At 43.7% G+C, this 14,014-nt stretch overlaps 1 protein-coding gene across 2 annotated transcripts in view; it reads right to left on the bottom strand.

The window, feature by feature from the left end:
* Positions 1–9,102, bottom strand: part of RALBP1 (ralA binding protein 1) — a 38,687-nt gene extending 29,585 nt beyond the window's left edge. The window contains exon 1 of one of the 2 annotated variants that reach the window (XM_060244009.1): positions 8,718–9,102. The gene's annotated coding sequence lies outside the window, so the exon portion shown is untranslated. The remainder of the gene's footprint in view (positions 1–8,717) is intronic. The other variant, XM_060244010.1, reaches the window with a different exon arrangement.
* Between the last annotated feature and the right edge of the window lie 4,912 nt (positions 9,103–14,014).

Genomic DNA, 14,014 nt, shown 5'->3' with positions numbered 1-14,014 from the left:
TGGTAAAATGGGGAGTGCAATCAGCATCCCTTGCATGATGATGGCACTTCTGGTATGACCTGGAAGTTACCTTATCATACCAGGTGACACTTTAGTATTCACCAAAATATCTACAAATAAACCACAGATTTGGGGTGATATGCCAGATCACCGCTCTGTTACGGTATCATTTCAAGATAATTTCATCATTGTGCCAGGTACACCTGTTGCCCCCTCCCGCACCTGAGTCTCTACCAATAACATCTCGCATGCCAAGTTGCACAACCTTATACCAAAACAGAGTTTAATAAAACTAAGGTTTAATACTATTGTTTATGACAGCTGCCAAATGAAATCCAAATCTCCCCCACACACATCTAGAAAGACAAGGACAGGAGACAGAGGAGGTAGCAGAGGTTTCTCAGATGTCACCTATCCCAAAGACTATTGAATTAAAAATATACTACACAGGCAAGTGAAATGTGGATGAGTTTTGCTGCTGTGAGTGGGCAGAACAGTATCAAGACAGAACTATTTATCTTCAAAGTTCTAATGCCAATTCTATGAATACTGTGATTTTTTTTCTTCTTCTAAGCTTGAGTTATTAAATTTTAATACTTTGTTTTCCATTATTACAAACCTGACAATCCAGAGCAGGGATCCCAAATATTGTTGAGCATATGAGCTTTTCTGGAATGTGAGAATGCATGGTGGGCACCCCCAAAAAATGACTGCCGTGGAAAGTGGACAATCTCAAAATGTTTGTAGGTTCCAAGGCAAGCAGCTTACTATAACTATTTCTGAATGGGTGCTCTCTGCAGACCCAAAAGTAATGCCTCCTTGAGTCTTCTGAAACACCTCTCACTCAGATGACAGATAGGAAATCCAAAACTGGCTCTTGGCTTTGGGGAAGAAGTGACTTGAATGTCAAAACACATGCCCACTGGTGTAACATAAGCATTATTGAGCTAAAGATATTAAAACAGGCCTGCTAAATTTTTAGAGAGAAGAAATATTTTTAGTAGCTCATCTAAATATTGAGTTGGAATTATTTAACTCCCCAGATTTTCTCTCTTCTCTTGCATCTCAGTTCTTCATGGGTCTTCAAATGGTATTAAACTATTCAGAATGGCAGTGTAAGACATATATATATATATTAAAGTCTCATACCAAATAGATATAACATAGCAAATAAATATGGTACATTATAAGTGATGCATTTTATATGTTGCTAAAACAGTAAAATCAATTTAAGATGGACAAGAAAGTAAACATTGAATATTTTCAGTTTTCCTAAAATGTCTGTCTGCCCACCAACACTACCACCTCCCCCCCAATCCATACTTTCCCTGTGGCTTCAAAATTTTCAGACACTTTTACAACTCTGCCTCTGTGAACTGTCTATTTCCATCATGGACTGAGAATTTTCTTAAAGCAAACTATAAAAGTCCTTGTTGGAAGCTCCAACCTTCAGGTTGACTTGCAGTTATGCAAAGTACACTCTGTCTTGTCAGGTCAAAAAGTACACCATGTGTAAACTACATACTGGTAGAACAAGCTTCATTTCAAAAATCAGCATCATTGCATAAAAATTATTAAAGCACCTCCTAATTCCCAGGTGAATCACATTGTAATTACTGTTAATGAAAGTCCAAAAAAAGGCCCTCCAGTGAAGTTTCATAGGCAAGAGTCAACTGAACACCTAACCCACATGGAAGATTAGCTCTTTTGAAAACATAGCCATGTATTTCTAGAAGACAAAAGAAAATGTTCCTCTTTTCACCCTATAACTCTAAACTTGAGCCACTGCCTTTAGTAGTCTCACTAATTTTGGCCCAAGGGAGATCTTATGTTAGAAAAAAACAAAAAAAAAGTTGTTTTGGACTTCTCACGTCAGACAGAAGGAATGCAAAGACTTCATATACCACACACATACTGACCTATTTCGAGTTTGCATTTTGTTACTAATACAGCTTCATCAATACCAATTAGCCCATACAGAATTTATTTTCATACAGTTTGTTAGCTGTTCAAATGTAATCCAACTAGTTTAATCAGAAGTCTTTCTCAAAGTTTTATTGAAAGGAGAAACAAGTAAGGAAAGTTAACTTCTCTGGACAGACTATCCAATTACCGTACGTTTTTAAAAATCCATTTACAATGCTGTAGGAAAAAGAATCAGCAAAAAAGCTAAGTAGCTGTTGATACGTTGTGAGCTGCCCTGAGCCTGCTTCGGTGGGGAGGGTGGGATATACTGTATTTTTCGGACCATAAGACGCACTCCCCCCCCAAAAAAAAAGTGGGGGGGAAGTGTGTGCGTCTTATGGAGTGAAGGGACGATAGGAAGTACCTTCCTCCGGGGGGGGGGCAATCCGCTGCCTCCGCCTCCGATCCCGGCGCTTCCCCCGCGCCTGCCTGGCTCCAGCTCTGCTTCCAGCAAGCGCTGGGATCGCTCCACGCTGCCCCCACCGCAAACCCAGCGCTTTGCGAGCGCCGGCTGCGGAGGGGGCAGCGTGCTTCCTCCGTGCCTGTCTGCCTGGCTCCAGCTCTGACGCTTACACCAAGCGCCAGGATCTCTCCCTCCGCTCTCTGATCCCGGCGCTTGCTTTAAGCATCAGAGCTGGAGCCAGGCAGACAGGCAAGGAGGAAGCACCCACCCCCTCCGCAAACCCAGCGCTTCGTGAGCGCCGGCTACGGAGGGGGTGGGTGCTTCCTCCGTGCCTGTCTGCCTGGCTCCAGCTCTGATGCTTAAAGCAAGCGCCGGGATCGGAGGGCGGAGGGAGCAATCCTGGCGCTTGCTGTAAGCGTGAGAGCTGGAGTCAGGCAGACAGGCACGGAGGAAGCACGCTGCCCCCTCCGCAGCTGGCGCTCGCGAAGCGCTGGGTTTGCAGTGGGGGCAGTGTGGAGCAATCCCAGCGGTTGCTGGAAGCAGAGCTGGAGCCAGGCAGGCAGGCGTGGGGGAAGCGCTGGGATCGGAGGCGGAGGCAGCGGATCGCCCCCCAGGAGGAAGGTGCGTTCTATGGTCTGGAGCGCCTTATGGACCGAAAAATACAGTAAATAAAAAGTATTATTATTATCTGTGGGAGAATATACATTAAGCATTTGCTTATCACCTGTACAGCGTTTAAAGCAATGGGACCTAAAAGTGCTTAACTGGTTGGATTGAAAACAAAATAACTATTCTAAATTAGAGACCCAAGGAGCCCTACTAGGAACTGTGTGGAAAAATATTACTACTTTTTATTGACGTCTTTATGACAGGTGCATTCACTCAGCAGATCAAACAGCTAGCACTGTATCTGGCTCCTCAGGACTCAGCTACAGTGATCCATGCAACAGCCACTTCCAGGCTGGACTGCTGTAACTCACTCTACGCAGGCTTGTCCTTGGGGCTGATCCAGAAACCCAGCTGGTGCAAAATGCAGCAGCACGATTACTGACTGAATAGCCTTTACAGGCAAGCAGTCAGACAATGCTGCACAATTTGCACTGGCTACTAATTGAGTATCGGATCCGCTTCAAGGTTCTAGTACTGACATTTAAAGCCTTGCGCAGCCTGGGACCCACATACCTGTGGGACCATTTCTCCCCATATGAGCCCTAGAGATTATTACAATCAGCCAATCAACATCTTTTGACTATCCCTATCCCAAAGGACTTCCGGCTTGTTTTGACCAGGGCCAAGGCCTTTTCGGCCCTGGCCCCAACCTGGTGGAATCAGCTCCCCACAGAGATTCAGGCCCTACCGAATTTACTACCATTCCATAGGGCCTGTAAAACAGAGCTATTCAGCCAGGCTTTGGGCTGAGGCAAGAAGGGGGTCCTCATTTCTTTTTATTGATTATATCATCTAATTGGCCTCCCTGCACTGACTTACCATCTTGACTGCTGGAGATCAGGCAGACATTTCTGACATCTAAGACACCTATGACCTCTGTGTCCTAATCTGTAAAATGTGCTTACACCATCCATGCTGTCTTATCTGCTTGTTTTAACAGTTTTAATTGTCTTGTTGGATTTTTAATTGTTCTATTATGTTGTAATCTGCCCTGAGCCCATTATGGGATAGGGCAGACTATAAATAAATAAATAATAGCTGAATCCCCTAATTTATCTCAAATATCTGCACATTGTCAACCAGCACACCAGACACTAAGAAAAACAGCACTGATTGCCTTATGTAGACCTGGATGCAAAGGGTCACAAAGATGAGTAACCATCACTGTCTGGGAATAATGAAATAAACTATAACTATAGCAAACTATAGTACAGGACCCCAGGGAATCACAGGCAAGGGGAAGAAAGGTGAAGTAAAAATCACCTGGGAAAAGAAGTTGAGCTCTGGTATGCTCATGCAAAACAAGCAGGGAAAAGCCACACAAAAAGGTGCAAGCGTGTACACTATATAGAACAATATAAGTATGTCAAAATGTTTTGCACAATTTCATTTCATTTTCATTTGATTTGATTTGATTTATATCCCGCCCTACCCCACCAAAGCGGGCTCAGGGCGGCTCACAACATAAAAATTCTAACAATAAAATTCAAGAATTAAAATACAATAATAAATTACATAATTAAAACACCTAATATATCAATACATCAATCAGTCTCAGTGTGCTATCTTATAGTCTTCCATCAGAATATTTCAGTATTTCAACGTTTCAATGCCGGTCAGTTATAAGCCAACCGGAAGGAGATACTACAAAATGATAGTCTAGATCATGGATGTCAAACATAAGGCCTGGGGGATGGAACAAACTTGTCCATGGCTCTTATCCAGCCCATGAGCAACTGGTGCGATGGAGGGAAGAAGAGTCTGCTTAGGGGGGAGTGGGTGGAGGCACTCTGACTGTGGCTTCAGCACAGTGGAACAACCTTATCTGCAGCAGTCAAGCAGAATTCCTTTGCTTCATGGAAGCTTCACTGGCAAGTTGAGAGCTGCTGCAGTTGCATTCGTGCTGGCTCAGGGTTTCAAGGTGAGGCTACACAACTCTCCACTTCGCCTGCAGCTCCAAGAATCAGTGTTTGTATGTAGAGTGGTACAGAGGATCCTCTGCTGGGGCCTGCTAGCGGCCAGAGCCACCACAATTTTCACATATGCGACAGCTATGCTTTGGCCCATGGGGTATTTCTTCAGCAGTTTTTTTCCACACATCAGGGGCCTAGTCCAACCACCAAGCACTCAACTTGGCGGCCAGGCCTCTCTCCCATGGAACACCTGCTGGCCTGCAGCGATAGGTGGCTACCGGCCTGGGGGGGGGGCAGTGCTAGTGATCTCTGGCTATGCTCATCACTGGATGGCCTGGGGTCTGCCACATGAGCAGCCTTGTGAGTGCGGTGTCCACTCCCCCATTAGATGATTCAGCAGCATGAGGAAGTTGCTGCTGCATGGAGTGGCATGGCTTGCTGATGATCTCTGGCCCCCACCATGGATTGCCTGGCTTATTAGGCTTTGCTTGGCCTGGGTACATGGCCTCGCACCTGGGCCACAGTCCCCTCATTTCCACAGGCCAGAGGGGGGGCGGGTTAGTTCAACTTTTTCGAGTCCCCTTCCATGATGGCTTGGGGGGAGAGGGAAGCTTGCAACATCCAACTGCTTTGCATTTTTACCCTGGTGCTAAGGCTCACAGTACTGGCAGTGGAAGGGGTTTACTCCACCTAAGGTAGCAGGGGGTGTCTGCCCAGCACTGTACCATTGGCTCTCCCATCCTCCCATGTGGATTTTCCTCTGCACCCCACCCCCCTCCCCAGCTCTGGGGCCCTGCAGTGAGGACACACCAACAGAGCTTACCAGCTGCTGTCCTTTAAAAAGGTTGTATCTTCAGTACCTGACATTACATTTTATGACACATTAATGACATTATGTCAGATCCAGCCCTTGTAGCAAATGATGGAGGCTCTTCCCTTTCTTTCCCTTATTATCCTGGGTGCCTTTTAAAAAATTCAAATAGCTGCTCTAGCTACACTGTCAGGGTCTAGCTACACTACTGCAGATGGGAGAAAATGTCAGAAGGAAAGGGAGTGAATAATCGCAGAACAAGAGCACAAAGCCTTCCTCTACTGACCCCACTTATCTATGATATTGCACTAATAATTCTTAGGAGTTAATGTGTTTTACACTCTTAAGAATGGCTGACCATATAATTTTAATAAATTAAAATTTAAAATTCCTGACAAACAGTCATTTATGTTTAAAGTGTGGGGTCACTTTTAATGTACTGTCACATGGAATAGATTCTTGCATGTTTTAGGAAACATCATTACTTTTTATTTTTACTTGTTAACTAATGATCATCTCTTTATAATTTTGCACTTGCCCAGGTCCATGGAATTGTTAGGATACTTTCATAACACATTATTGAAATATGTTTTGTGTGGCTCAGCACATCCCGATTACAAGACAAAACTGAAAAGGGAACATATTTCCTCTTTTGTTCACAATGCCAAGTCTCTCACAATAGAAGTCAATACTCAAGTACAAATTAAACCAAGATTTAGATGGGATAGAATACTGTGCCAAGTCTCTCACAATAGAAGTCAATACTCAAGTACAAATTAAACCAAGATTTAGATGGGATAGAATACTGAGAATCAGATTTACAAATCAGTTGCAGTTCAGGGAATAGAGATAAAGAGAGAGAGAGATCCACAACCCTGAGGTAAACAATATGGGTGGGGTGTTCTTGCTTTCCCAATGTGGTCCTCTCAATTAAATATTAGTGGAGCTGTGGGAGATCCAGCCACACAGCAAGAAGAGACAATGCAATACTGGGAATGTCTACAGTTTGAAGTGCTTCCAAAACTTCAGAAAAATAGCTGAGACTTATCACCAAGATCACTCTGTGTGACCAGAACAATGTTCCTTACAAAAAAAAATCTGATCAAACAGAACCTAACATTATCAACAGAAAGCAGCCTTGGCAAGTTATCTGTAGCTTCCTTACACTGAGACAGGCCAACTGTACCTTTTACCAAGTATGGCAGTTCTCCAGTATCTCAGGCAGGACTCCTTTTCAATCTTCTTGTTACTGTATGTTCAGCTGCTATAATCAGCATAATCACAAACTTGACCATCTTAAAACACTGATCTCAAGGTTTTCTTCATAAGATATAATGGTATGTTTGGACTGACATAAAATTCTATAGCAGACAGCAACAGATCTGGACTAAAAGTATATAACTTTAAAGCTATAATAGTATCATCACTGCTGAAAGATGCTGTTTCATCTGCCCATGTGGAATGTTGACATTATTAACTTGTCTGAGACTCTTGGATACATGTGTCCACCTGCTAGGGGTATAATGCAATTATATTTCACCATCTTTTAATTATTTTTCAGTATCTATTGTTATAACTCATTTTAATGTTTAGTAACTTTTAATGTTACCCGCCCTGTGCTTGCTTGCAGGAACAGCGGGATATAAATCCAATAAATAATAATAAAAAATCATATGAAGTATGTAAGACATATAGTATCAAAGTTTAACATTATAAATGTATCCCCAAACCTCCCTAACAAGTCATGTGCAGTTACTCCTATAAAACCATTGCAACTCTGCTTAAGATTGTAATGATACAATGTCACACAGAACAGTGATAGTATCAATTGCATTTTGTGGGGTATACCCATTTTAAGGAAACAAAACATGACAGCTTGCTTCTAAAGTAAGCAAACAGAACCATTCACCCATCCCTATTATGCACCTGCTGTTAACAGCTGTATAAAGAAAAGTACTGCTCCAGGTTTCAAAGTGCCTCAAGAGAAAAAGAATATTCCTGCATTTTAGGCTTGTTTCCAAATCACCCTCCGTGCTTATGCATGCATGCCTCCCACTGCCAACATACTTTTGAGATTTCCCAGAACTACAGCTGATCCTCAGACAGTGGAGTTCAGTTTCCCTGAAGAAAATGGCTACTTCAGCCTTGCAAAACACCACCTGTATGATTTTACAGGTCTTTAATGAGCACTCAGACCCTCAGTCTGCAACACACCATTACACAGGAACTCAGGCAACAGGCTGTTCCCCAGCACGAACAGTAACAAACACCTATTTAACCAGTTATTTTGACTGCACACCACACTCCCAAGGTCCTGCTGTTGCAATCCTGTACCCATTCCCACTTCAGAAGGTACACTGCCCACAGGATGAGATTTCATAGATGAGGGCGGTTAAAGAAGTCAAGTCTGAACCAGCTCTAAGCCCATTAATTCAGTCTCTTCTACTTCAACCGTCCTGTCATACTGATAGAAAGAGCCTGAAGAAATGAGCTCTATGAGAAATGAGCTCAACAAGAAACCTCATGTTGAAATAACTGTTGTTAGTTTAAGGTGCCAATGGCCTTCCCCCCCCTCCCCCTCCATTTGAAGTCACTCTGAGTAGACTCTGAGGCGGATGAAATCCATAAAGCTATGACCATGAAGGCCACATCCAGGCCATCCTATACCCCCAATCCTCGGGCCTTTAGCCGGAACGAAGGCGAAAACGGAGGGGAGCGAGGGGCGGATAACTCAAGCCTTAGCCGGCCTTCACAGATAAGAAGTTCACTCCCAGAGACCTAGAGGGCGCTGAGCAGAGCTCTGTGCGCATGCGCCGTAGAAGACTAAATCAACGAAAATCTGCACTTACAGAGGAGCAGTCACATTATTTCCCCCTCCCCCTCCCCGGGAATGGAGCTGCCGTGGGAGAGAAACCAAGGCGGGGGAGCCTATGAAGTACGCGACCACTCTACTGACCTGAGAGGGGAACCCCGTCGCTCGCGGGACGACTGTTCTAAGCGCGGATGCGCCTTGACTTCAGACGTACCCCTCTTCGTGCCCCATCCCACCGTTACCCGTTTACAAGGTCGGGTATAAGGACTACGAGGAGGCAGTTCTGGGACGCATGCGCAAACGCCCTCTTTCTGCCTCCGGTCCTTTTTTCCCAGCCTCTTGGCTACCGAAAGCAGAGGCCGGAATTAAGGAGCGCACGCGCATTACTCGCGGGGAGGGGCCGTCATAATCTCTGAAGCAGGGAGCACTTCCTTGCAAAAGAAGAAACACGAGAAGGCGTTGCTGCGCCTGCGCATTCGTAGACAAGACGAGAGTCTGAGGTGGTCGCTGCTTACATAAGCGGTGGGCCTTGGACCGTGTTTCGCCCGCGCCTTATCTTTGTGGTGCATTTCGGGAAATGTAGTCAGGCACTTGCGGAGACGAAGATAATTAATTTTCGCATGCGCAAGAAATAGGTGTTAGGAGGCCGGTGGATGATTAGGCTGGAGTGTGTTTTGTTAGTTTCATGAGAGGTCTATGAGAGTGTTGCTCCGCGGTTGTGGCAGAAATGAATGCTGGACGCCTGTGAGTGCAAAGGTTTTTGTAGACCCGCTTGATACAAAGCTACACTGAACTTGGCCATCGGTAGGCTAGCCGAGTCCAAATAATACTTCAGTGCAGGAGGGTCTTTTGTTCACAATTTTAAAAACCCTGTCCACTCCAGCAGTGCTTATAGCACTTGTTACTCTTGTAAGGAACCTACTCCTCGGATTAATGTGATTAAGCAGTTAGTGTGCTGGACCAGGGCATGGAAATCCAAGTTCAAAACCCCAGCCTGAAATAACGCTTATTAGGAGTGTAGCAAGTTCTGTCTCCCAGTGCATGGCACCTCATGCAGAGGTGTTGAACTCATTTGTTATAAGGGAAGAATCTGACATAAACGTTTACTTTGTTAGCCATGCCATGTGTGCCATAAATAGTAATACCAGGTACCTCAGATATAAACTTTGTAAATGACATGAGCAAACCCAATTAATGATATTATTTATACTCAAAATATGAACAAAAGCAATTGATTCATAGGATTGAAAGCAAATGATTTACTAGGTAACCCACGAAAACCCAATAACTATATTTAATTGTATCCAAGACTAGTTTTTTTTCAAGGGATACCATAAAAGGGGGGGCATGTTACATTTTCCTACAAATTAATTACTTTAAGGAGACAAGTCAACGTCCTTGCAGTTTGGTGTAGTAGTTAAGAGCGGGTTGGATTCCCCACTCCTCCACATGCAGCTGCTGGGTGGCCTTGGGTCAGTTCTCTCAGAGTTTTTAGCCCTACCTACCTCACAGAGTGTCTGTTGTGGGGAGAGAAAGGGAAGATGATTGTAAGCCGCTCTAAGACTCCTTTGGTTAGTGAAAATGGTATAAAAACCAACTCTTCTTCTACAAGTAAATACGGTAGTTTTCCAGCTCTCCCCTCATGCCCACCTTCAACAGCTGAGCACTGATATGATTTGTTTCTCACTCTTTGTTTTGTCTCTTCCCCTGTCCTACCTCTGAGGATCTTGAGGAGGCACACAGGACTTCTCCCTCCACCATCGCATCCCTTTCACAGATAATCCTGTGAAGTGGTCCAGGCTGAGCAACCAGCCCTGGGTGACCTAGACAGCAGAGGCCTGGCTCAGGAGGAGGAGGAGTCTGAACCTGGCTCTCCCAGATCCCCCCATCTCCAGTTCTCATCCCTCCTGCATTTCCCACAGAAGTAGTGGGGCTGAGGGAAAGCCCTGACGAAGCTGTTTCCAAAACCTCCAAGAGGTGCTTTTTGTCTTCTTGTGACCCCTTTTCCATCATGGGCTGAGAACAGGTGTGGGGAGAAAGAAGGCCACTGTCCCCCACCTGCCCTGACACTCATTCTGCTTACCAGCTTACAACAGTGGTGCCCCTTTTTTCCTTTGTTACCCCCACTTGCTTCTGAGACTGGAACATCTCTTCCCTCAGAGAGTCACGTGCAAGTCAGCCCAGTTGCTTCCCAATTTACCTGCCCTTCTCCTCCTCCCTGTCCCTTTGTTGGCAAACTGCCACTCCACCTGCCTGCTCTCACTAGCCCTCCTCATAGTTACTGTTCAGTGTAGTGATGGCAGTGCCAGCCACTTGGTTCTGCCCCCTAATGCAGTGGCTTCTTGAATCTTCACTGAGCTGTGATTGGAGCAAAAAACAACAACACCAAGTCACCTCTTTCTCTGCCTTCACTACCATTCCCCCTACCCTATTTTACCTCAGCCTCATAGCCCTGCTCCCTAGCAATTTCTTGACTGATTCAACCACATACCCCTCAGTGTGTATGCTTGCTCCCCACTCCCCACCCCCCAAAGCCTTATTCCTTCCCTTTCTCACACAAGTTGCTTGTGGGCTAGATAACAGCTCTGGGTGGGCCAGTTCTGACCCCCAGGCTGTATGTTTGACACCCTGTCTTACAGGGTTGCTGTGAAGATAAAAGGAAAGAGAGACTGACATACAAATTACTTCACTGCATATTTTATTAGGGGCTGTGTAGTCACTCTGTGACCCTGTCCTGATTTTAGGGGGGAATCGTGAAAAGTATCTTATGTCAGATAGAGCTGGCTTGGCATGTTTATTTTGACTTGTATTTAGTAAACATGTTACAAAATATTTCAAGTTAATTTTACATCCCAACAATAATATATACTTGAACTGAAATAGTTCAGTAGGAGATGGCATCAAGTGTGATTTAAGTGTTATTGATAAACAGATTTACTTTTTATATGGATATTAATTTTATTGTACTAATATTTGCAAAAAATTAAAGACAACGTAGCATGTACTTTCCTTGCACTGTTTAAGGGGAAAAGAAGGTCCTGAAAATTCTTTACTAATTTTACCATTCCCAGTGGACTGTGCATAATATGCCACGGACATGACTGTCAATCTGTTTCAACACTATTTAATTTTCATCAACAGGGATCACTGGGACACCTCACCACTTGCATTGCTTGCTAGCTCCATATCAGGTTGGTAATTACAGTATCTCGTCAACCATATGAGAGGAGTCATACAATAAGAACATAAGAGAAGCCATGTTGGATCAAGCCAACGGCCCATCAAGTCTAACACTCTGTGTCACACAGTGGCAAAAAATTTTATATACACACATACACTGTGGCTAATAGCCACTGATGGACCTCTGCTCCATATTTTTATCTAAACCCTTCTTGAAGGTGGCTATACTTGTGGCCGCCACCACCTCCTGTGGCAGTGAATTCCATATGTTAATCACCCTTTGGGTGAAGAAGTACTTCCTTTTATCCGTTTTAACCTTTCTGCTCAGCAATTTCATCGAATGCCCACGAGTTCTTGTATTGTGAGAAAGGGAGAAAAGTACTCTACTTTCTCCATCCCATGCATTATCTTGTAAACCTCTATCATGTCACCCCGCAGTCGACGTTTCTCCAAGCTAAAGAGTCCCAAGCGTTTCAACCTTTCTTCATTGGGAAAGTGCTCCAGCCCTTTAATCATTCTAGTTGCCCTTCTCTGGACTTTCTCCAATGCTATAATATCCTTTTTGAGGTGAGAATTTTTTCAATGAGAATTTTAGCTTTGGTTTTCTCAATTTATAACTTGATTTAAAAAAATTTGATTACTATGCATATTAATGCCGCCCTTGTTTTACAAATCAATGAAACATATATGTTGTCTCTCACACAGTCACATGAAAAACATTAATTACAACTATGAAACGGCTAAGTTTGCCTAATATTGCAGTGGCAGTAGCATCCATTCATTAATTTTATGAAACAACAAATCTTTTGAAATGTAATATTTTTCACTTTAAAATAACATACTGGAAAACTTTTCATCGCACATTTCTCCAGTCTCCTCCAATAAAGTTTCTTTCACCCATCTTTCCTCTACTTGCTCTCTTGGGAAGAAATGGTCAGCCGAGCTCCCATGGCTGGATTTATTTATGATGATCGTAGGCAAACAGACTGTGCAATTGCAACAAGTCTATGCAAAGTCCAATTTTAATAAGTTTTGGAACAATGCCCACACAGGCAATATAATATAACAGATATGATGAAAGAGGTCAGATAAAGGAGCTGATGTAGTTTAAGATAGCTGTATCTAATTTTGAACATAGTATAGCTCTACTGTGAGAATAAAATTACTGTTTGATTATCATACTCTGTATTAGTCATAGTAGAGCAAAGATTGCATCCAGTGGCACCTTCAAGACCGACGAAGTTTTGTTCAGGGTATAAGCTTTCCTGTGCATGCACACTTCTTCAGATGCAACATGAATGCTTTGTTAGTAGTATGTAGCCTGCTGTGAAGCATGGTAGATCAAGAACTGTCAAAGTGACAGGTGTCACATGACAAGAGTCACAGGACTACTCAACCTGGCTGTTGCAATAACTGTAATATCTGGATCTGTCCAGAGGAGTCACTATGAGTCAGCAGATTAGCTGATTGGTGGGCTGTACTATATAATCAGCAGAGTGCCAGAATGTTTTCTCTCTCTGTGTGTATGGATTACTGGTGAAGCACTTTGTTACTTTGGACTGCATATGTATATAACTTCACTACTGTAAATATTTGTATAATACACCGTTTGTTATAAAACCAAACTGGTATGTTGGCTCTTCATATCGACGTTCCTTTTGCTAAGGCAAGTTCCTATTTTGGTCTACGTACACGCTCTTGCCGTCATGCTTATACCCAGAATAAAACATAGTTGGTCTTAGAGGTACCACTGGACTCAAAACTTTGTTCTGCTGCTTCAGGCCAACATGGCTACCTATCTGAATCTGTTAGTCATGGTGTTACTGATGTCCAGAAACAGGGCTCCCTTGCTGATGGCTGAATCACCCAGATGTGTACATCCTGTTGTATCTGTTGCAGAGCTTCACGGGTGAGGCGGGGGAGGGACAGGCTTTGTGTGCTGCTCTTTCAGCACCTTCTCAGTGTAATCCTAAACAGAGTTACACCCTTATAAACTCATTGACTTCTGTGGACTGGAAGGGTATAGTACTACTTAGGTTAGTACTGCCAATCACATAACACTTTTGATGGCTGTGTAGCCGTCTTATATTTGAAACATATTTTAGAGCTCTATTTCAAGAAAATACTTTGATTCCTTCCTTCCAAGAAGAACCTGCAATTTTAAAAAGTAAACTGAAAGCTGTACTCAAAATGATTGGGAGAAACAAAACAGCAGGAGTAGATGGGATATCAATAGAGCTATTTGAAGCCACAGAAATGGA

This window comes from Heteronotia binoei, chromosome 7, assembly GCF_032191835.1.
Source record: "Heteronotia binoei isolate CCM8104 ecotype False Entrance Well chromosome 7, APGP_CSIRO_Hbin_v1, whole genome shotgun sequence".
Taxonomy (NCBI): Eukaryota; Metazoa; Chordata; class Lepidosauria; order Squamata; family Gekkonidae; genus Heteronotia; species Heteronotia binoei.
The sequence above is the reverse complement of the archived record's forward strand: the minus strand, read 5'-3'. Positions and strand labels throughout refer to the sequence as shown.